The sequence below is a fragment of the Catharus ustulatus genome, chromosome 1, assembly GCF_009819885.2.
Source record: "Catharus ustulatus isolate bCatUst1 chromosome 1, bCatUst1.pri.v2, whole genome shotgun sequence".
Classification (NCBI taxonomy): domain Eukaryota; kingdom Metazoa; phylum Chordata; class Aves; order Passeriformes; family Turdidae; genus Catharus; species Catharus ustulatus.
In genome coordinates, this window is record NC_046221.1 from 14,254,636 (window position 1) to 14,277,329 (window position 22,694).

Consider the following 22,694-nt stretch of genomic DNA (forward strand, 5'->3'; position numbering starts at 1 on the left):
GGTTGTAGTGGGCAATCCCCACTTTGTGAGGCAAGAGAGCAGCACCATGGGGAGCAGAAAGGATGCAGAAAGCTGCTGGAAGCACCAGGGAACTCAGTAGGTGCAGGGACACTGAAGGCAGCTGCAGCTAATGAAGGAACATGACATGGAAGTACTGAGAGATACCACAGAGTGGTTTGGGCTCACACTTGTGGGGAAGATTTAAGGGTGTGCAGGGTGGGATTAAGAAGAAATGTAGAGTTACTGGTGATACTGGAGAACACAGGATACAAATCCAACAGCAACAAGCCTTCACTAGCTGTGCAACACATGGAATGGTTTGGTTTGGTTCGCTTTTTTTAGCTATGACTCATTTCTTCCTTGAGTTTTCTGTGCTGAAATGGCATTGCCTTAAGATATAATGCAGCAGGAACTATCCACTGAGATGCAGCATGAATACTTGCAAGAGCACTGAGAGGATCTTCTTGTGAATATCTCTCTAGGCTAAAGCAAAAGGTGTTTTTCACAAATAAGACATATTTTTTTATTATCCAACTACATAAGTGCATATTGTGTATCATAAAGCTGAACAAGGCTTACACAACCCATAATTACAATAACATTATAGCTTCCTTGTTCTCAGAGATGAACATATATATCCAAAATATGTGTGCTCTGTCTGAAGACATGAGCCTCATCTATTTCTGCCCCTGCTATTATGCAGTCATAGTAAAGCAAATGACCTAGAACTAAGAACAACTTTTAAAGCATTGAATTTATCCTTTGGCGAATTACAGACCTTATTTTTTATTGCATATGAAGCAATCATTTGAATAATGCCTATTTTTCCACCCTGCCCTTTCTTTGTGCTGTTAAAAAAAATAGAAATATTAGTAATTGCAAATCTTGCATTGTATTTATAATTTCAGTTTTTCCAGTTCAAAATTTTCCGGTTTAAAATATTTTCATGACAAATTATATCTTTTCTTGATGATTATCTCATCATTAAGATTTGAGTTTATTATATCCTTATGTAATTCTTTAAACCAACCCCAGCTCTACATTCACTTACTACTTTCAGTATTTTTTTTCCTTCCTGAATTCTTGCAATATTTAAATGTCAGTATACTTCATTTTCCTGTGGTCTCAAATAACAGGAATTTGGTCACCTCAGGCCACATAGAATAACTGCTTGATAGAATTTAAAGAAAAATAAGGAGATAAGCATGCATTTCCTAGCACTGGAAAAGCAGAAGAAGGTTTTTTTGTGTGCTTGACTGACTGAACTCTCCTCAACTGATTGTTCAATACATCTGTGATTGAGTTGTACTGCTAACAGCATGCTAAGACACTGAAAGTCTAGGATAGAATCTTTCAATTACTGTTTCATGCCAAATACATGAATGTTGTACAGATATTGCATTTCACTATGTCATAAATTACCCAACTTTAATGTGCGTTCATTCAGTCTCTTAATTCCTTCAGCTTGTTTTCTCTCAGTTCCCTTTGATTTGCCCACATCCTCCTGATGCTGAAGTATCCAGAAGAGAGGAGAGGAAAACGATTGCAGAAGCAAGATAAACTTGGAATGTAGGAAGCTGCGGTTGAATTATTTTATGTGTAAGCTGAGTTGGAAACTGCAAGCACAGTACAGAAAGAATATATTCAGATTTTGCGTTGCAAGAAAAGGAAGAAACCCATATGAAAAATGACCACAAAAGGAAATGGGTAGCTGAAGAACAGGAGGATGTAAGCCTGCCACCTGCCTCCTTTGAAACGAAGTAGCTGGTGTATGCATGTTTTCCTTGGATTCATTTCAGTCCAGCTTTCAAAACTTCTGCTTTTCTTACTCTTGGCTCCTTTCATGGTGGGATTTCCCCAAAGATCCGTTGATTTTGCTTCAGGTAAGTTAGGTTCTTTATGCTGCTGCATCAGCCAGAGCTGCACTTCTGTGAACAAATGTTGCATAAATTATGAAGAGTGGAAAGGAGAAGGAAAAAAAAATCCATTAGTAACACTTAGATTGTAAGTGTCTGATAACTGTTTTAATAACTGTACATTTGTCTTAAGGATCAGAGACTCCAAAGGCAAGTATGTGGATTTTCAGCTTGTTTTCATTGCTTCATGTATCTGTAGGTGGAGGAGAAAAAATAAACATAGATAATACCAAATGGAATGAGTGACTGGAAAGTCAAACTCCTAAGCTCCTTTGAGATATTTTATCCAGCTAGTAAACTCTTGCTAGATCTATGCAGTAAATGCTAAAGAAGCGGTGTTATTTAATTAGATAATATTTGCAATGTAAATGTTGATAAATTAGTTAATGGGCTGTATTCCTTCCTTGCATAGGGCTGCTGAAAGTGACAGTCCTTGGAGTAAAGGAGAAGTTGCAGCATAGGATGCCTGCAGCTTCCCTTGTGCCTTCACTGGAGACACTGAGGACAGCCAACATGACTGGCTGAGGGAAGAACAAAGAACAGTCTTTTCTGGTGGTGTGCTCTGCTGTCACTCTTCCCACTGACTTACCTTAGCAGGAATTTCAAGGGGAATCGACAGAAAGCTTCCTCAAGGCAGGCACCAGGTGTAGGCACATATCTTCTCACTGAGAGTCCGTCAGGATTTGGGAAGAGCAAAAAAATTAATCAAGAATTGGATGCTGTGAATTTACAACAGGGTTATTCAAATCAGAGGTGCCTGAACAAAAAATGCTCTCCCAGTCATGGTCAAGGTCTTGGCTGGGAATCTTACTAGATGGGGAACTTGCTAAAAGCAAGATCCCCTTGCAGTTGTGGCAGAAAACCAAACCAATAGGAGCTAGGACTGTATGAATGACAACTCCTGTATCTATAGTGTGAATGGCTGTTTGTGTTTGGGGATCATAAAAATGTCAGAGCTGGTTTCTTCTGCTGCGCTTTAGCAAAAGTTCCATTTTAGTGCAAAATGTACCTTTACAGGTGTCTCACCAAAATGCAACTGTTAAAACAGAAAAAACTTGGCCAACATTGCAGCATAGAAATGTCTGGGAAATATTGACTGGAGCATTCATTACTATTTTTCTAGGGACAGATTTTCAGCATTAAGTTCTCTTCTAGCATATAAAATCTCCTGCCTGTAAATAATTACAAACACTTTTTTCCTATAAGCAATCACAGTATTTTAATTCAAGTTCTAGAAACTAAATAATATTATTTACAGCTCTTAAAAAAAGGTCAAGGCCAGAAGGACCTTTACTAGACTTTCAGGTTTACACTTTTGTGCAAAAGGTCAGCTAGCACATTTTCTTGTCCCATTTAAGTAGTCATGAAAATTCTCACTGTTGTCGCTTGCCTGCTCTTTGGCAATGATTAATCCAAGTCTTTTCAGTGCCCCTTATGAACACAGGAACAACCGCTGCTCTGTCTCTGCTATGGATACACCTTTCTTACGGAGGGATGATTGTCCACCACTTTTACATACATGCCATGCTTCCATGGCATCATCTGTGCTTGGCAGCAGAGTCCACAAGCATGGCAGAAAGAGTTGTTTTGAATATCTGATTGGTCAGTAGAGCTCTCTGTAACTGGGGAAACAGCAATAAACTTTTGCACTGAATTCAGAGTTCCTGACAGAGGCACCTTCAGCAAGTGCATGAATGAGTTCACTGTACTGTGTGCCTTTTCTCTGCTCATAACTCTTTGCATTTCTCCTACAGGTTTGCCCTAAAGCTGAAGGCATAGCTCTTCTGCCATTCAAACAAGTGCAAAGCCCCAGGTTTTTCCCTCAGGGTGGCTGGCCATGGGTGCAAGGCAGTGCCACAGGAAGGACTAAGCTGTTCCTGCCTTGCTGCTTTGGCCAGGGTGTTTCTTTGCCCTCCTGTCAGCTGATTTTACCCATGGATGCTGAGCATTCCTCTGCCTCTGCAGCACCCTCCTGCCATTTCACTCAAGTCCTGAAAAACCCCAAAGTGGCTGCTGAGCTTTAATTCGAGTGTTCACAGGTAGCTGGCAATTAGCACTAACCTGCCTACCCTGCCTGCACAAAGACAATGAGAAACAGAATTCCTTCTGCTTGACGATGATGATTGCTAAGACACTCTGGCTAAAATGTGTCTGAGCTGTTCCCTCCCTCTCCCTCATCCAGCTGGCTCTATAATCATCAGCCCTTTCCACTCAGGCTGCAAAGTAGCACTTAGCAGAAGAGCAAGGTTGAAAAATGCCAGTCGCTTTCATAACCATATGGCAACCACATTCATTGGGTGGCTTAGAAGGGCTGTGATGTTACCACATATCTGTAATTTTTCTGTTATAATGTGGACAACCTCAGGTACAAGTTTAGCTTAAGCCAAAAGCAGGTTTGAGTGTTTCATCTGACTCTTATTGTGCAGTAGAAAAACATAGATGCATTCCTACCTGTAAAATAGTTTTGTGAGTCCCTGCAGAAAGGAAATGATGCTGATCTAAGACAAGATTCTGATATCCTAGGGGTAGAAGGTGCAGCCACAAAAGTTTTCCTTTTAACTGTACATGTACTTTTAAGTAATACACAGTATTGTGAATATGTAAGAAAACAATGCATAAAATGGGGCCTGAAACAAAAGGTCTCCTCCACCTCATTCTCACCTGAACTTACTCCTGCTTCTTGCCTCTTGCTGATACTAACATCTATAACGGAGATGAACTCAGTGAGTAAAGAAACAAGTAACCCTTAAATAAAATTAGGTTTTGTGATAGTTACATGCTTGTGCAGAAGGATGCATGGGCTGGGCAGGAATACCTGGGACAAGGAGCAAGTGCTGGGACCATGCCCTGGCCTCTCATTGAACATGAGGAGCAGGGAGTGTGCTGAGAGGTACAGTGTTTTTCAATACATTTTCTGTTCAGTGACCTTGAATTCATTAATTAATTACCCTGTAACTGATGCTTGTCAGAAGAGCACATTTTTCCTTCTGTGGGCATTCAAAGATAGAAAATCATATCATTGCTGTTTTTAAACCATTCACACCATTTGTGACTAGGGGAAGAAAGAATACTTGTCTATCCCCCAGCCTGAACCAGACATTTGAGGTTTTGGCAAAGTCAGTGGTTATGTGGAAGCACAGGGAGATATATGTAGAGATTCTCACAGTGATCTGTGCAGCATACGTGATTTGAGAGGGCTCAGGGAAAAACAAGTTTCCCAATTCTTTCTGGTTAAACATGACTAACAATGAGGTAATGGTGGCTCAGAAACATGTTGTAGTTAAGGTTGCACTCTAGAGACTGTGGTTAGCTTCCCAGGCTCTGCAATTGGGCCAAGAAAAGTAATTACAGCGATTAATAATAATGTTTGATTTGCCAGTCACATAGTCCATTCCTCAGAGCTGGTTGGTCTGGAGGAGGGGGAGGTAAACTGTAGGAATGAAATTGGAACAACAAAGTACAGCTCTTGCAGTGTATAACCAAACGCTGCTGGAGCCACCTCAGTCTGGTGTCAGCAATTTCCATCCAGCTGCAAACAGCAGCCGTGGGCTGTGCCGTGTGGCAGGAGCTAACCTCCTGTGTGACGCTGGGATGGATGTGAGCAGTGCAGGGATAACTCACACTCTGTGTCCCATGGCTGGGGCACTGCTGAGCAGAGGAGAATGCTTTGTGTAACTGAGCACCAGGCACAGCGATGCTGTGCTCTGGAGAGAGGCTGTGCTGCTTGGCAGGGCTGGGCCCTACAGCCGGGATAACGTTTTGTATTTCTGAGGATGAACAGCTATGAGAACCTCACCTTTCTGCTGGGGATTTACTGGGAATGCAGCAGTGAACAGCAACGTATAACGGGAATTGAAAAGGGAGCCTTGTCTGCAGCACTAATCATAAAACCTCAATAACGTCCCATTGTGTTTGCTACCCTGCCTTTCAGTGTGCCTGTGGGGAAGGTGGGGCACACAGGAGGAAGCAGGCAGGGGCTGCTGTGGCAGAGCCAGCGGGAAAAAAGCAAAAGCCAATCCCTTGGCAAAGTTTGGCTTCATGATTATTGGAGTCCTTGGTGTCACCACAATGAAGAGGCGTTGCCATGGAAACCATTGCAAAAGATTAAGCATATCAAGGAAACCTGATTGTGAGAGAATGCTTGGAAATAGAAGAATTAAATTAATGGAGAAATGATGTTTTTGTTTCATTTCACAAGTCATGGTAGAAACCTTTACATTCACAAACATCCAATTAAGAGAGAAGTTATAGTGAAATCTGCAAGCCTTATTTCAGAGAAGCATGATTGCTCTATAATTAAAGGAAAATAAATAGTGTTTTACTATCCAAAATGAAAATCCAGTGGTGCAGACTCTGTTATTCTTCATTTTCCCACTGTAAGATCTGCCGAATTTTTTTGACATTTGAGGCAGACAGGCCGCAGTGACCCCCTGGGATATACTCACAGGTGCAGTGGCTTCCAGCCATGGAGTGGCCAAATGCATTTCAGATAGTTGGGAGAGGAAGGGAACACTTAACTCCTCATTCTCTTTTGTCACATGCTGGCCAGGGTCCTGGACCAGCTAAGCTGTGCTCATTTGCAATTTATGAGAACAGAATGGCAAAGGTCAGTGTTTTATTCTGTCTGTGCTGGGCACTGCCTACGCCAGTCCTTGGCATAAAGCAAAAGGCTCCAAACTGTTTTACAGTGATGAGAAATTATTAGCACAGCTGGATTAGGCAACTGGGAAGAAGGTAGGCATGGAGCTCATGACCACTCCTCAGGGACAACCAGAGAGTTGGCATCGGGACTGTACAGAGGAAACAAAAGCCAAGTAACAAGTTACAGCTTTCATGCAGTGTTAGACAATAACTAAGTTTCATGGATGGACTGGAGAATCCAGCCCACTGACCCCTGCCCTTGCATCAGCACTTTGATGTGTCACAGTCAGCAAGGGATTCATCTCTTAAAATGGTATTTCTGGCCTAGTATAAAATCAGTGACACTGTTTTCACCCTGCTGCTCTGAGAATGTTTCCAGGGAAAGGGGAGATTATGTTTCATTAGTGCAAACACTAAACTCTGTGTCAAGAACACACAATGAAGTGTTTGGCAAAACCAGAAGACAACCCTAGGATGACAGTGTGCAGAGGCTCTTGTTTGGACAGGCTGTGTCATTAAGGCTGTCTTGCTCAGCTCAGAGTCTCTGAAATAAGGACACTGGAACATCTGAAGAACATGGCTCCTCCATCTCCTCATTGGAATGAGAAGTATCCATGCTGTTGAATCCAGCCACGGTCAAAGAGCTCAGATTTGGTCAAAAAGGTCTTCACTCACTTTAAACCCCTGTCCATTGACTAGACTCCATCCAACCTTACATAAATAGAGCTCCATTTGCCCAAACAGTGCTGCTTCAAAATGAAGATGTCAAGGGAGATGATGAAATTATTAAATCCTTCTCAATCAGGAAATATGGATCTGCAAAATTTTTTTATTGAACGTATGTGATGACCAACGCCTTCCTTCTCTGTTTGCTTAAGGCATTGCCTGAGGTGACAGAAACTCACACAGAGAAGACAAACACAGTCCTTCCTGATTAAGTTTTATTACGGAACCCCAAAACTTTAATGCTGACAGAGTGTCCTGCACTTCACTAACCCTCGTGTCTTCATGAAGATTCACTTTCCCAAAGTGTATATGGTATCAACCCTGTGCTAGAAGGTGGTGAGTGATTAAACTTCATGGGACTGTCACTGAATGATGGAAGAGTGTTGGATACTCAACAGCAGGTCCAAAGGTTGTGTGTTGAAGATGGCTTTGACACTGCAGCTGGACTCTTTTCATTTACAACTGTCACATAAAAACTGTGACACTTGGCAATCTTTGTCTCAATTTTGCAAGATCCCAGACCTGACTACTGCATGGTGCATTTCCTAAGGTACCTCTGAGAGCCCTTTGGAAACTTGAGTTGCTGCGCATGATTGTTTCAGATGCTATGAATAGAAGTGCCCTGATACTGGGGTGATGAACGTAAAATAAAACCCCAGATAAAGAAAATAATACACCAGCAGACACAAACAGCTGTACCGATTTCCTGTTTGCATCTGGCCTCAAGTCAAGCTGCTGAGAAAGCTCTCTAAAGTCCTGCATGCATGGAGTCCTGCTCTGCTGTGACTGCCTCAGCCTAAAAATTTTGCAATGATATTAAAAGCCAGCTGAGATATGTGCTCATATTTTATTGCAGGGAGCAGCCAGGCTGTGTGGAGCACTCACGGTCTTGTCTTCTGTGTTCAACAAAAGCAAACAAGACGTTTTCGGGATCTGGCATCCAATTCAGCTTTCCTCTCAGGTTTTCTCAGAAGGGGCTTGGCATTTAGTTTGTTGACTTTGTGGGTTTATATACTGATCAACAGCATGTAGTGTTTGTCGCTGCTGCACATGGATCCTGAGACTTGTACAGATCAGGAAAAAGGTACAATGAAATGAATCCATAAAAACGTGTTTTCCATTTTGTATTCTAGCAGACTAGGGAAATATATGTAAAAGAAGAGAAAACACTTTTAGTTCTTATAATTAAGTGATATTAAATATCTCAATGTGAATCTCTGTTAAGAATAAACAGTGCAGTAGTTTTTTCTTTCTTCTGCCTTTCCCACACTGTTGTGCTGTTCACTTTATTATTGCTGTCACAATCTGCTCTCTGTCCAATATGATTGCTATCCCCAAAGGTTTATTCTACATAGCAAACATCCTGTAATAGTGACCTAGTCTAATAACAGGAAATTTATTTTTAAACTGCATAATGCCTGCTCCATATTAATCTGCTTCTTAAAAAAAAAAAAGCCCAAAAAACAAAAAACAGAAGAAGTTTGACATGAAAATCTACTAATATTTCCCAAAGCCTGATCATTTTCCACAAAATAGTATATCTTCTGAAGTTCAGAGTATTCACTAATTTATATAATTTAGATAGCAGTGCATCTAACAAGCATTTTTTTCTTTCTTGTTCTGGTCAATAAATGCTAAATAATAAATATCAGGAAACAATCAAATCCGTTAAACATCAAAGGCCAATGCTCATCAGTCACAATCTTTTCAGAAGTAACTTTATTCTTCTCATTTCAACCAGTAGTTGCAGAAAGAAGTCAACCCTTGATGTGCATAGACAATAGTCTAAAATCCCTTGTGACTCTCATCATACATTCCAGAATGGGTTAATTTTTATCCAACTGCATTCCTCTTCCCTTCCTCCCTACCTGGTCTCACCTTTGCCATACCACTTTGGGGTTCATGGCACTGTTATCCAATGGGTGATAAGACATCAATCTTGGTTTTTCTGTCTCTAAGTGATTTTCTTGGGAAGCAAGAAAACCCATCCTGTCAGATCATTCTTCAAAGGCCCAGTAAGTTTGCATTCACTACATCTGCTGGAATATCTAATGAATAAGTGTAATCCTTTTGGGTTTGCTAACACAAAGAACTAATACATCTTAGACCATATTTTAATACCCTTAAGCCTGAAGGGTCACATTATCAAATCTCTGTTCTATCAAAGTATTTTCAATTGCATCTTTTTTTTTTTTTAATGCCTTAAAATGTGACTTGACAGTACTCTTTCCAGATCAATTTTGTATTCTGCATTGCCTGCCTCAAGGATATCGTGTGCATCTCTATCTTAATGAAGCTGAGTTCTGTATCTACTACCAGGCTATTTTCTCCCAGATAAATCATCATGTCTGCTCCTGTCAATGCATCCAACGTAGTGCATGGATGAGAACACCAGCTGATTTCCACTAGTCTGTCTGTGTTCCCTGTGTATCACAGCACTCTGCACTGCACAGCTAGCCCCCAGTGCTTCCCTCATCACTGCTCTGACACTGATCACCTTTATGCTTCATGGTTTTCCTTTTTATATGTTGAGTGGGGCCTCATGCTCTCAGACCAATTTGCAGGAAAGAAAAATTGTTCTGTGTGTTAGGCTATGTGAGAATTCAAACAAAATTAAATTTAGCAAAATTTCAGAATAGTTTCGTTCCCAGCTTGGTCAAATCCTTCTTCAGATAAAATACTCACAAAGCTGTCACTGATTCTGATGGGAAGTATGTGTTGAACACTTTACATTGGTGCTTTCCCACGTTAGCATTCATCTAGGACATCATTTAACAAAAAGTCTAGCAATGTCTTAATACTAGAATTGAGATGGATTGTAAAACCATTAAGTTTTGTATCTGTTGCCAAAATGTCCTGGGAATGAGCAAGCTGCTACCAGCTAGTTGATAAAATGTGTATGCTGTGCACTGTCTGATGGGCCACTGCACTCCTCGTAAAGAGTTTTGAGTCATTAAAACAGTTACAAGAGGTATGGTTGGTTGTGCTTCCCAATCTCTAGTGTATAGTGACTTTATTTGATTGAGTCTAATTAAACTTCTAAAAAGCTGACAAATGTCCTTTCCAATTATTGGATGTATTTGCTTTTGAAATGCCAGTGCATTTATGGAATCCCTGTTGGGGAGTGGGGATGGCTGGAGCTGCTTGGCCTGCCTTATGATGAGCTGCAGCCTGTGACAACTGGAAACCAGCACACAAAATCCTCCATACTCCCATGGATACGAGGGATATTGACAGGAAAACTTGCCTTTGTATAAGCTTCTGTCACCATTTTCCCCTTTTTCTTCTCTCTGGCTAGGCAGGATTAAAAGTGTGCGAGAAAAAAAGGGGTGGGGGAAAAAACTCAGTGTGTTCTCTGAATGCATGGCTAATTTCTTTAGTGTGAAACACCTTCCCTTCTGTTTCTATTTCACATATTAACAATTTTATCACATGCAATAAAAATTATAGATAAAAGTGTTACTAAATATTTTAGGATTTTATCCATTTCAACATATGCATTTTCCCATTCAAAAGGAGAAAATCTGGATTCGCAAGAACCCTGCAAATGACAAAAAATGTCAAAAAAAGCAAAATTTCATTAACTTCCTTAGAGTTGTGGACTGTACAAGATCTGCCATGTAGACTGCTGTAGCAATATCTTATTAATTTTCCGTAGAATTCTTTTCCGTATAAGCAAACTCTCTGTTAGTTTGTTGTTAAAAAAATGTGTCAGTTCAACACTTTTGCAATAAAATAGAGATGGGCTAACTTCTAGAGAAAGGCCTCATCTCCTGCTGGAATTATCATGATATTTATGTAAAAGTAAAGACTGCACCTGTTATAATCACTCGTTTACACCCTTTTAAAATAAAGCAATGCTTTTTCCCCTCAGATCTAGTTCCAGCATTGAAAATCTTTACAAAGACAGCTGTATGCTGGGGTCAGATGCAGTGGGGTGGAGCTTCCCCTCTTCTGGCATGAAAGTGTTTCTGCAATTTTATACGGAACAAGTCAAAGCTTGTAAAAAGTAATTTATGAACTTGGATAGGAATCTGTGCTTGAAGAGAAAACAGTTGGTGTGATTATGGACAATAATGAGGAAGCAGGTGGGATACTCTTGACTTTCCACTGATAATATGCAATGGATGAATAGAAATGAAAGACAACTTTCCTTTCCTGGCATTTGCATTGTCAGAACTACTTTGACCTTTAACTGGTCCATCCACTACATTTGCCAAGGTGCTGTTCATGGCGTGTGTGTTGCTGACAAGGATGACCTAATATTAAAAGTAACTATGTTTATAACTTTCTCTTGGCCCCTAGTTGGGTCAAGTAAAAAATATCGAGGAACTAGATCAGAGATTTAGTTTACTAAACTAGATTTTGAAGGGAAATAGTGCTTTATATGAAAAAGAGCAATACAGGGGTGAAGGAAATTAAGGCAACAGCAGCCAGTTGGGATGAAAGAGGATTTTGGGCTGAAAGTGAGCTCTGGAAGTCATCTGGTCCACCATCCCAATCAAAGCAGGGACTGAAGTTCACTTGCAAAGCAAAATCTTGAAGAAAAGGCATTTTTTTCTGCAGTAAGCTGCTTGCCTTCTTTTGTTTTTCTGAGACATGAGGTACACAAGGTGCATATAAACCTTGCCAGGATACCAGTCAATGCCAGAATGCCACATTAAGCAGACCTCTGTATCAATTGCTTTTACTTCCAATTACTGCTTCCCAACCCAGCTCCTGCTCCCTGCAAAGGCTAACTGACTGACGCTGCTGAAGTCACATAAGTGCTGATAATACCAAGAATTTGGTCTGCACTTTATCAGCAGCCCTCAAATCTCATTACCAGGTGGATAGACATCATTATCTCTTTATCCCGTTGGGAATAACAGTGTGCAGAGAAGTTCCTTAGTGAAGGTCATACAGCAAGTCACTCTAAGAGTCTGAAAGTGGAATTAAGGTCAGTTGTATCCTCATCACAGACACTCACATGTTGATAAAGCTGCTGGCATTGCACCCATGCAGTTATCAGGACCATTAACTGAGCCTCCTCGTAGTGGGAATGGGAGGGCTAGTGAATAAGAACTGTCTAATGTACCTGTCTAGAAAGATGTTCTCTGTCCTGAAAGATAAGAACTAAGCTAGTGACTAAGCTGGTGTTCATGTGATGCTTAAAATTCAGGCTTTTCTAGTGTTTCCTGTTGATGTCACTTTTTTTTCTTTCTTTTTTTTTTTTTTTTTGTGTTGTATAGTGTATAGTGTGACCACACAAAGTATTTCTTTGCCCTCAGAAAAAAGCAAGAATACAAGCCCCTTAAAACTGAAAGTGTTGCTAAAGTCAGTACATAAACCTGAACTCAAATGCACATTTGAGGTGTATCGGCTATGGAAGGCTCCTGACAATAATAAGAGTGGCTACTGAAGCTTACCTCTGCTATGATAAAATGTGTTGCCTGCTGAGAGAATGTTTGTCTGGAGCAAAAAATCAATGGATCACGGCTATTCCTCACTGTTATTTATTTTAGAGCCGATCCAGTTTGAACAGTGGTGCATTTGATCTAGCAAAATCCGGTAATTTTTTGCTACTATTTCCATTGGTGAGTTTTTATTCATTTCTTTGTCATCCCTTTGTAGGTTCAGGCAGATCTTTCTGTTTATCTATGCAAATATTTCATTCATTGACTCTTTATTTTCTTTGTTTCTTTCCCAGAAGACATCTTTATTCATTACATATCTAAGTCCTTTTCTTTAAGCTCTCTAGCTATGAAATACAAGATATAATCCCTCAATTTATTCCAGTCTAGGAAAAAAAATCAACAGAAGAAAGGCTCAGGATATGTCATAAGATTTATTTCCACTTCAGCATTTTAGACAACAGATGATCCATTTACAAAGCAGTGATCTGCGTCCAAGACTGGACTTCCTGACAAATGGATGTACAAGGGAAATACACATTCTGAGTATGATTTCTGATTACCTATGACAGGTACCCGAGGGTGTCTGTCTCTTTACAGCTTGAGAATATTTGTTTGTTTGTTTTTTATGTAAAAAATAAAGTCCTGCTGAATTGAACTGATAAACTTCAGGGATGAAATGAGGTCCTGATTGTTGCCAAGAAAAATAGTATGATGTGTGGTTATGTTATTAATCTTGAGAAAATGCTTTAGGGTAAAAAATTATTGTTTCAAGTATATGTGAGCACTTTTAAAAAAAGTGGAACAGCTGAGAGCAGTAGAATAGAGGCAACTTTAAAAAGAATAGAGGACTTTTTTTTAAATTAATTTAAATGTCTGTTCCTAGTGTAGTGTCTAAGATAAGCTACAGATATTCACAGTTGCCAAGAAGGTGAAGGTGCAGTGAAAACACCACTGGGGAATTAATTTCAACCTATTATTCTTCAGCAAGTATATTGTTCACAGTATAATTCTATTACCAGACACGATACTGAAATGGAGCAGGCAGAGCCAGTTGGAGCATGGGGATCTTGAATAGATGCTCAAAATAGCACATTCATTTTCAGCCACCCCACAATATGTAGATGTATACACTGTGATTTGTAATTGACCCTAAAACTTACCATCTACACACCACAGTTCCTGTGAGTACCTCTCTCAGTTTTCCTGCCAGTTTGACAACAAAGCATCTCATCACAAAAGTTTCATAAATAATTTAGTTGTGAGTACTTTGAGAATTTTTTCCTTTCTATTGAGCTTTTGGCATTCCTCATCTAGGGGTAGAGCAATGCCTTAATAAATAGAAACAGTTCCTTTTTAGGGTTTATACAAATAGAGCCATTTGAGGGGGCAAATGGGACTTCTTTGATTTCTGTTGTAAATACTGCTTGATGATGGTGGGGCAGAAGTAAACGTAACTGTTTTACCAGCTCATCAGGACCTGGTGAGGTGCAAAAAGGGACAAGGATAGAGAAATTTGTTTCCATAGGCTGTGGGGTGTCAGCACAGTCAGTACCTGAGACAGGCAGCACTGGATGTGAATGTTTGGGGAGTGGCAGCAGACTGACTGCTCTGACTTAGCCAGGGCAACTGTTCATGTCCATGGCCACAACACGATCCTCTGCAGAACCAGCAACCTGGATCTGAAGGAAAGGGCTAAAGGAAAGGGCTGCACCTCTGCCTCTGGCCTTCTGCATGTGTGACTAGAATAGAAGTAACATCATGATGGATTTCCTGTGCTGATGCTCCTTCCTATCCTGTCCCTAAAATAATTTTGTTTCAACCCAACAATACTACTGGGAGTAGTAGAGGAGATGAAAATGGCACCAAGCCATGCAGCCAAGACACTCCCTGACCACAGTGAGAGCTGGAGATGGATCAGCTTGATCATGCAGCTATTGAGCACTATTGACCTTCTCTGCCTCTTTTCCTTATCACTGAGTACAAACAGGTATTAAGGAAACCTGGACAATGGGTAGAAGGTACCTTTTATCCATTGAAATTTACAGAATGTGGGCATTTCATTTTACCCATTTACAGAATGCGGGTATTTCCCTGTTTTGTGGGGATCTGATAATCCAGAAATGCTTCTGCTGATTTTATTCAAGGGACTGTTTTCTGCAGTGTTTCTTTCACATTTTGAATTTTTTTAATCTGAGAAATTCTGCTGAACGAAGAACTTTAGAATGGCCAAGATAAATACCATTCCACTAAGCAAAACTATTCTGCAGAACTATGAAACCTACTCATTTTACCAGGAGGCTCAGAAAGGGATAATCGGACCGGAAATTTAAATTAACTAAGACATTTGTAAACCGAGATCTAGCCAACATTTTTGAAAAATTAGAAATCAAGAAAATAAGTCCAGCTATCCAAATATTCTTACCCCAACTATTTAATTTGCTAAGCACACTTGCATTGTGTTTATATTGTATAGTGTATTGTATTTTACAGGGGTTGGAATATTGTCTCCTGGTAGAAAGGAAGTTGTTAAACAATTGTCCTTTTACATCTGTCAGCTCAAGGCTATTCATATTTATTCTAGTGGAAGCTGAACCTTTCAACTATTTCCTCACATTCATCTGTCTTATCCCTCCCACGACAGACAGTCCTCCAAAAAACTCTGAGACTTCTGTGAATACAGGTTACTATGTGCAACTTTGAACTCCCCACATCGCACACAATAGAAATAAACCGATTAGACGTTCCCTGATTATAAGAAGCCTTGTCAGAAAAATGATGTTACACATTTCTGTCATACAAGATACCATTAGGCACCAAAATGATGATGTGTTGCACATTTTGAACAGGCCTAGCTCATGCCTAATATAAGACCCACTTGAACATTGTAGTTTTGAAAGTTTGGTTCAGGCTGATAATAAATGGCCTCATATTCTACTAATAAGAGATTGTGGGAAAGGAGGAGAGAACAGATGAGACAAAACCTAATGAAGAGTGAAAATACAGAGACTGAAAAATGAAGGGAAGAACGTTCATCCATCCTTATTACTTACACAAAAGTTAAAACAGGATAAGAATAACTGTTGAAATGTAGACCAAAAAAAATGGTTTCTGGCATCTCTCAGCTCTGCAGAAACATTCCTGATAATTTGTACTTCACACAGGAAATCATAGCCACATATGTCATTTTGAGAAATTCAGACTTCTGAGATTTGAAAAGTTCCTCTATTTTTTCCAGCACAATACAGCTACAGTGCTTTAAATTATAAGGGAGTAAATCAAGAATAAAAGACTTGACTTCAGTGAAATTTGACTGGATTTATATTCTTATAATTGAAAGTCATGTTGGTGAAGAGCCATGAGATGTTACATATACTAGATCCAAAATGCAAGAGGGCTGATGGGTTATCTCTACAACATGAGTAATGAGACTATTCCTGGCATTTTTCAGGGAACAAGTAATTTGTACAAGTTTTTCTTTCATTTATTTCAAGTAACAATGAACAAACACTCTGAAAAAGGCAGGAAGGAGAAACAGCAGCAGGGATCTGGCAAAAACAACACATTAAGTTGCTCTATTAATAAACTGATCAAGGCCAGAGCATAGACACAGGCACTGGCTGGTGCCAGCCCTGCCCCTGGCCACTGCTCTGCCAGGCACGGCGTGGGCTGGGTCCAGGTGCTGGCACACAGCTGGGGAAGGACACCCTGCCTCACAGGGGTGCAGCTGTGAGGGTTTAGCTAGTCCTGCCACCTGGCACAAAGCTTGGAGAACCAGCCCCAGCTTGGTTTATATAGAAGTGGTTGGTGAAGTTACTCTAGGTCATGGGAGGGAAATGAGGCTCAGCCACTTTGGGAAGGGAGCAGTGGTTGGCAACAATTCTCTCCATATCAGTAAGCACCTGGAAAATATCTGCTGAGGAATGAAGAAGGTTAGGTTAGGCCAGGTCTCACTTTCATTAATTGTTGGATTGGGGTTTTTCCCTCCACCTTTTTTAGGTGTGAACACAGTGGGCTAAGAGAAAAGCCATCATCAGTGCAGTCTCCTCGTGAGTGGGCTGGAAGGCTAAAACAGGCATTGTACACCTCAGGCCAGAGCAACAGCACCTCAAAATCCCAGTGTATACAAGGAAGATGGCAGCTGAGGGATTTCTGTACTGATCAGGAGTAGGTAAAATGTAACTTTATGGGACAGACACTTTCCACAGACCTCTTGCACATTCAGATCTGACGAGTGGGTGTATTTGTCTCAAACACTGGCATAATGCTAACACCTATACAGTCCTGGGAGAAAAACACAAAGGGAATCCACAAATGCCTCGCTTCCTCACAGTCTGCCCATACTGATCCTGCTGTGACTCCTTGCCCTGCTCCTTCCCTGTCCCCAATCCTAAGTCCACTGATTGCATCATCTCCTCCCACTGTCCCTCCCTCTCCTTCTGCATCCATGGGTTTTCTTCAGTTTGTAAACTCTTTGGGGCAGTGACTCCTCATTTGAGTACAGCCCTAATGGACACTGTTCTTGGCTGGCCCCAAGGCACAATCACAATAAATGTGAATAACAACAATAGCGAAAAACATCAACATTAGTAATTACAATAATTATTATTGTTATTATTATACAGTCACCAGAATGACTTGGTAATTATTTGCATAATTTGTGTAAATAATTTGCATAAGCAGAATAAAAGACTGCTCCCATATCCAGAGATCTCAACCATAACGTTTTGTTCCCAGTATGTGCCAAGGTTTCCCACTGGTGTCAGTGGGAGATTTTTTCCTTGCTTATTCTCAAAACCAATTGCTCTGATGACAGAAATCAGTGGGAGTCCCAATAACATGTGGCTTCATCCAGTGGGGTGCTGAAGGTGCTTTGCTACCCCTGTCTCCAATTAACCTCTTTATTGATGAAGGTACTCAGCAATCTTCAGAACCTTCTCATGATGTGCAGGATTGAGCCCCTCAAGACAGCTGTCTTTGAGCTCTGCCTATGCAAAGTGAGCAGAGATTTTTTTCCTTCTTCATTTTAATTGCCTATTTACAAAACAGATTCCAGCAGCTCAAGAGCATTTATGGCCTAATGGAGAAAGCCACAGTGGGTGGCTTTTTGGCTCTCAAAAAGGGAGAGCCTCATCAGTGGCAGAGGGAGGAAAGTACACAATGCAGGCAGGGCAAGGAGCGCTGGGGGAGCAGAGACGACTTACAGAGGTGTTTGCAGAGTGCTCTTCCAAAGAGCCTGGCACTGCCTCCAAGCTGCCAGTCTTAGGAGGGAAAACACTGTATTTCAATGTAGAGCACAGAATAATCTGAGAGGCACCAAATGTCTGCGACAGTATGTCTTGTCATTTCAAGGGTGCAGTTCCTGGGGCTTTGTGCACAATTTTTCAGTTTACAAGCTCTTCCAGGATCTAGGTCTCCCAGTGAGGGATGTAATCTCTGGCACATGACATTAGGACACTTCACTCCAGAAGCAGTATGAAAATTAAGTTAGAAGAATGCTGAGGAAAGAGCTGCAACATGAAAAGCTGACATAATATGGGATGGCAGGCAGAAACTTCAGGTTGCTACAAAAAAGCCCTTCTAGGCTTAGGATTTGTGGCTTAATGCTGTGCTAAATCTCATATGTTGAGACAGTTTGACTTTTCTTGTAGACAAAAAAGAGTCAGCCTGAGAGGTTAAAGACTGCAGTGCAAACTCTCCAATGCCCAGAGAGCTGAGGCTCTCCCTGGCCAGGACTAGGGCTCTGCCCTGCTGCAGAGGGGAGCCCAGATGAATATACTGTGTAAAGCCTGTTCATCTGTCTCAATAGCAGCCAGGTTAGATTAGACTGCAGGCAAAAGCATGTTTTCAATGCCTACTTTCATGTTGGGCAGTCAGTGCTCCCTTTTGCTCCTGGAACTGCTCTGGTTCTGTGGCTGGAGTAGAGAGCAACAGCCCAGGCTGTGATTGCTGCTCTCTAAACACATCATTAAATATGGGCATGCCAGATCTTACAGGGATCTGGCCTTCCTGCACTTGTTTGACTTACTGATGAACAAGTTAGAGCTTGCTTCCACTCCACAAAAATGCATCTGCACAGAGGGGAAGATTTCAGCTGCCTAAGTCTGAAAACTGATAGAAAAGATTATTTGTTGTGTGATACTAATTTGTTTCTCACCCCTGTGAAACTGATCCTCCCCTTGATTATGAGGACACTCCACAGCTCCTCAGAAAATTTAGTTCTAATTAATGACCTGTGACTATGGATAAAAATACAGTGACCTCTCTGACCAAATACCCAGACCTACTCACAGTGCCTTCCTTTTGTATTTATTTTATGGCCACAATAAGTATGATTTTGGGTTGGTTTTCTGTGCTGACAAACCTTTTAATCCAGCTATTCAGCCACCTCAAAACCCTCTTTTGCTCCTCATAAACCACAGCCCTACACACTGTCAGCTGCAAAGTTAGTTGGATTTAAACAAATGCCATATTTCTACTCCTTGGAGGTCTGATTGTGAACCTTGAACCATTTGTTTCACTCAAGATTTTAGTTTTGAATATTGACAAATAATCTAGGAGGGAAGATGTTTTTGAATCATTATTTGCCACCCTTAGAAAATCCTATATGCCCAGGAGAAGATTTTCATCTCTAAAGTTGAAAATGCTAATCCAGCTTTAGGTAAGTATCCTGTACACTAACTACAGGAAAACAAGAAATCCCTACAGATTGTTCCCCATTTCACATTTTATGTATGTTCTCATATACACAGACATTATTCCCAAGGCCCTATCTTTTTGTTTTTTGTAGCTGAACAAACAGCTTAGTGCCTCTAAGTCAGAAAAGAATCTGTTTCCCAAGTTTTGCTTGAAGTAAATCTCCATTTTTTCAGCTGATCTCCTGGTAATTGCTTCATCTTCCAGAGTTAATTTTCTCCTTTCTGTATTGCTGTCTTCAGATTGCCAAAACTGATGCCAAAACTGACTCATAATAGATGCTCACTCAACATTGTTTTTGCATTATACATTATCGGGGTCAGGATGTGATTACATTATTAGATTTTATACATGAAAGAAATATCTGTATTTGAGGAATCAGTTGAGAGGAGAGGGGGAAGGCAGCCTTTGTGTCCTGTACTGAAAGACTAATCCTTAAGGCTTGATTTTGTGTATAACCTTGGGTTTTTGCACCTGCATGAAACTAAAGGCATTTACATGTCTAGCTATTATACCTGATTGCTGGCTAATTATGCATGTGAAAATGGAGATGGGGGAGGGAGGAAAATAGATCTAAAAATATTCTTTTTCTTGGTGTTTTAGATAAACCGAGATATTTCCCATATAAACCCCTTTACAATAAAAGACATTTGGCAGGGAAGTAAGAGGTATCTTATGAATACCAACACAAATACCATTTTCTAAATACTCTCCTAGCCAAATTTCAAAGCCAATTAATCTTGATTTTTTATTTTTTTTTTCCTTCAAACAGTCATTAAGGGCTGGAGAAGAAAATGCATATGTTTCAATACCAAAGGTATAGCAGATTATTTTGCTCATGGCTTTGTCGAGCAACACTATTTGCTTTAGGATTGTGCTGTTCTAAAACTCCTTGTCCTCACTTGAAACAACTGTGTGTGGAGTATGGATGATTTGCCATCCTCAACACTGTAAATCACAGCTGCATCAAAGACACTTGATAGAGGGAGAAGAAAAGGAGAATAGAAAATATTGTGTTAGGGCTCCTGTATTTTTATTACTCTAGAGAGGATAAGAAAAAGGAAGAAATAAGAAATATACATTGTGTTTGTTCAGCAATGGAGTATGCATCTATGAGAGCTGATCAAATGCACACAAATATGCTCATTTTGCCTGGCATTATGTAGAAGACATTTTCAGGGGTGCCAGGTTACTAAGTCCTCAAATCCATTTACTGTGACCTGGAACAGTTGTTGATTTCCATTTCAATAGTTATTAAGGTTTTTTTCCTAACCATCAGCGAAGCTTGAAATAAATACATTTTATTAGAGTTGGCAAGTCTGAGAACAGATGTGAGATCTCCCATAATCTAAAGGCAGGGAACCCATGGGACAGCAGTGTTCAGGACAAGGGCTGTTTCCTTCCAGAAAGCATTGGCTGTGGAAATTCTCAAAGTGTGTGAGGTCCGCACACATTTCAGTTATGTAAAAGGAGAACTGAAAGGTATTTTACCCAGTTCTGGTGCTTGCCATTTTATTCTGTTAATGCACAGGGAGATATAATGTCATGATATATTTGTTTGCACTTATTTGTGATGCCTAGTCCAGATTGCACAGACATTTTACAGTATTAGACCCCAAAACCCAGACCCATAAATCACAAAGAACATCTGTTATTCCCTTGTGGGAAGGATCTTAAAAGAGTGTCTTCTGAGCATCTCTGTTGTATGTCATTTATTACAAGTGGGCCTCGGCCTGGAACAAAAGAGACCTCCTACATCCTCTACCCCAGGCAGCAATTAACTGACCTCATCTTCCCACCCCCTTCATCAGCCCCCACAACCAATTATCCCAATCAGCCTTTCTGAAGAAGACAACTGGGTGAACAGGTGGACTATTATTCGAAATAGTTTTGTGCATTTGGAAAAAAAAAATTGAATGCAACAGGATACTTATACAATAGAGGCTGATGTTGTAGACAAACTGAGTTGTGTAAGAGTATTTGATTGCAAAGATAATTATAATATTTTTCATTATCTCTTTTTCTTGAATAGAGGTGTGTATACATGTGCCTGTGTGTGAAATAAATTTTTTTAAGTCTTTTGAGGTCTTTTCAATGTACTGGATAGAGCTTATACAAGTAGTAGTAATTCTATATATTGTGTACTGGCCTCTCAAAAATAATTTATTGATAGGACAGTATAACTTCCAACTATTGTCAGACAAGAATATGTGTATAGAGGCTGACTTTGGCCCACAGGATAAAATAGTAATATGGTAGAGGGTAGCAAAATATGGTTAAGTGCAGCAGAAGTGGTTTTGGTCCTGGACAGTCATGGGCCATGGTGATGAGTATGCAAACTCTGTCATGCAGGTGGGAGAAGAAATTAGGATCCTCCCTGGAAGAAGACAGCTGAAACAATAGATGTTACTGTCCAAATCCCTGTCCTTGGGGCAGGCCTTGACCAAAGGAGAAGAAGGGAAGATTTTCTGAATGGGAAATAAACATTGCTTCGATTATACGAGTACAGAAGGAGAAGATGAACAGAAAGCAGCCTAACAAAAACAGGAAGATACTGACCCTGTGGTCTTGAGAAAAAGCAAAAGGAGAAATAAGGTCCTTTGGACACATAATTGGCAGTACCCAGATTTGAACTTTTGGACAAGAGGGTATTTATATTGGTCTTGGGGAAAACGAAAGCAGAAAAGTAGAATATACAAAAGTGAAAAACATCGATTAGTTTCATCAGTGCTACCAAAACAAAAATACTCCTGAGGTCTGAAGTACTATGAAAAATATATGATTGATGCAAGAATGAAAATGTTGAAGAATATTGTCCAGATTGTAAGTATAGAAAGCACTTTCATATATTTCTCGAGTTTATTTCTTTTCTGTGCAGTTGTCAGTTTACAATCCGTTTAAGCTATATGAAACTCTACTGTATCAAAGTGTGTATGAGCATATGGCTATAACAGTTCATGAGCATGTGATAAACAGAAAACTGGTACCACACTGGCTATAGTGTGCACATGCACACCTTTGATTGATTTTGGAGATTGGGCCTCAGATCTCTGAGAACTAATGCAAAAATAATAAGTGTCCAGCTTTGTAACATTTTCCAGACAGTCAATCTTTTAGCAAGGTAACAAGTTTACCGACTGCATCCTTCTTGGCTGGCTTAAATTACTTCAATATTCAAAATGTCCTTTCTCAGCTTCCACTGTGAAATATGGGAAATCAGGAAAGTAGCTGTTTCTAATCCAATTGTTTCAAAGTCCATTCTGAAATCTGTACCCTGCCGAATCAATGGCAAAAGTCCAAGAGACTGAAGTGGAGCCCAGAT